General features: G+C 38.2%; 1 pseudogene; it reads left to right on the top strand.

The window, feature by feature from the left end:
• The first annotated feature begins 1669 nt into the window (after positions 1–1669).
• LOC147421004 (uncharacterized) lies at positions 1670–2362 on the top strand (annotated as a pseudogene).
• The last annotated feature ends 383 nt before the right edge of the window (positions 2363–2745 follow it).

Raw genomic sequence — 2745 nt, 5'->3', positions numbered from 1 at the left:
TGTTTGATTTCTTGTTTTCAACCGTCCATTTGAAATTATATACTAGCTAATCATATTCAAAAGAATACTTTATTCATCAATCATCGCTATTTTAAATGTTCCATTTATATAGAATACTTTATTCATCAATCATCGCTATTTTAAATGTTTCATTTATATAAAATACTTTATTTATCAATCATCGTTATTATAAATGTTCTATTTATATGAATTACATGTAAAAAAATATTTGGACACAAATTGCATGTTTAATATTTGTTTTTAATCTTTTTAAAGGACTCTCAAGCATTATCGCTAGTTTTAATGCTTCATTTACATAAATTCTTTGCAAAAAATCTAAATACATACAATTGGCATATAAAATATCTTTTGTATCTTTTTAAAGAGCATCAATTATCATCGCTTTTTGATTGCTACATTTACATAAATTCTATGTAAAAAAGTGTGTAAACACAATTTGCTAGTCCAATTCGTATACTTCCAATGTTTTAAATATTTTTGAAGATTTTAAGTCGGTGTGTGCTTTGTTTGAATTAGTATGTGCGTATGGAGAAATTCAATATATGTTGAAATATATGTTGAAATATTAAAGACCATTAACATGTATTGTTTGATCTGAATTAAGTTCTTATAAACCATTTGTTAAATTGCTTTTTACACGTATAACAGATTGCAATTTTAAGTGAAGATTATATTCAATTTTTATCAATATTTCCATAACATTTGTTAAAGTCTTCAAGTGGTGGTTAAGAGTTTACCTGAGATAGTGTGAGAGTGGTAGTGTCATTCGCAACCATGAATTTGTATTTGATATGCTGATTTTGTATTGTCCAGTGCAAATATGACGCCATATCAAAAGAAATGTATTGTGCGTGCCATTCGTAAAGAATGTATTTTGGCAATCTCATCATGCGCAGCTCATCGCATACAGCAAATTAGTGAAAGCAATGTCTACATCAAAGACATCACTAGCGCTATATGGGAGAACAAAGAGCGCAGGTTGCGACTTGAAGGCCAATACGAGTTGTTGAGTCCAGCTGGGATACGAGAATTTGACCCCCACCACAAGGTCAGGACAGTGTTGGGCAATATGAAAGTATGTTGCAGAGACTTAAAGGAAGATATCCCACCTGCTTGCGATATGTCAAAATTAGAGCTCTAGGATAAATTGTGGGAAGAACAGAAGGTAAATATGAAGCGTGTGAAAGCGCAGGACCAAGTAGCTTTACCCAAGAGATTGAAGATGGCCCAAGATGCGCAAGCAGCTTTGGGAGGTCGATCCGATGCCACCGGCACCGGCACAATCATGCGCACTGCTTTGAATGCAAAGTGCGCTCATCTTGTCGGCATCCCTCACGAAGCCTTGGTAGAAGGTATGAGGATTGGAGCAGGTTCCTTCGGTGTGTGCACATTGTACACTATCAAAGGCATCTCATTTTTTCCAGACCACATTAGATATGTGGGAAAATGTTACAAGGGATGGAGTGAGGCGAAATTTGACAGATTTCAGATAGAGCAAGGAATGCAAACGCTTCACCCCTCCATTGTAAGCTGCATTGGGTTTACTACAGAAGCTCCTTGGATCACGATATTCCCATACTACAATGGGGGTACCGTGGGCAACATGATGTGCCGCTTACCGTTCGCTCACGGATTGTTCAGACGACACATGCACAAGCTACAACACGGTTGGAGGTCATTGCCTGTAGCAAACAAGCCTGTAAGCGAGATAGACACGGTGCGGATCAAAGCAGTGATCGAGCAGATGCCGGCAATTTGTCATGCCTTAATCGACGGCGTTGCGGCTACCCACTCGACCGGTATAGTGCACAGTGACCTGCACTCGTTCAACGTAATGTTGGACTTTAGTCGCACCAATAAACCCTGCGTTGGTATCATTGATTAGGGTATGATGTTGAGAACACCTGCTAAGCGTGTAGCAAATAATTATTTGTCTCCAAGCCCACAGTCGGACGAAGCAGTTTTGAATGCACAAAGAGCAGGGAACGTCGAGATGGCTAAGCGACCGTGGATTGCTTCAGAACTATACGATCCACGGTGCGCAGATGCATACACAAAAGCCAATGACATTTATGCATTGGGCTACCTGTTCGACATGCTGGTAAATTTTTGGAGTGCAACCAGAAAATTTTATTTTCCAGACGAAGTTTTTCACCACCCGGACGAAGATGTTATGAGGGCTATTCGAATTAAAGTAGATTGTTGGATGAAGTTAAAAGAGCGGGACCAAAGAAGGAATGCTTCTGACGTGTGGATATTTTTCAAAGAAAATTTAAAGACAGACCCTAACCCTGTGCAACGTCCACTCGTTGAACTTGCACCATCATTTTATCCGATTTAAACATTTCTATGATATACATGTCTTGTCAAGTGTATTCTTCTTCTTTTTGAACTATATTATCTGGTTTGAAGTGGTTCACCTAATTGAGTCAATTATCTTTAATCATTTCAAATTTGTCATTTAAGTTTCAATATTTCAAATTTGCCTTGTGGTTCAATTCGTCGCATTTGAAGTGGTTTGATTTAGTGGATTCCGTGCAGTGTCCCAATGAGTGAGAATATATATTTCCCAATGATATTGAATATTTGCCACTCTGTTGACTGCAACTCTAAGAGAAAATTGCCGATCAAGAACAAGATATTGGCACCCAATCATTGCCTGATGATCAACAACAAGCGGCTGTTAATGCATTTCAGCGCATGAAGTCTCTGGCACACGGCATG

This window comes from Adiantum capillus-veneris, chromosome 28 (assembly GCF_014529385.1).
Source record: "Adiantum capillus-veneris isolate H3 chromosome 28, ASM1452938v2, whole genome shotgun sequence".
NCBI lineage: Eukaryota > Viridiplantae > Streptophyta > Polypodiopsida > Polypodiales > Pteridaceae > Adiantum > Adiantum capillus-veneris.
This window is presented reverse-complemented; position numbering and strand designations above follow the sequence as displayed.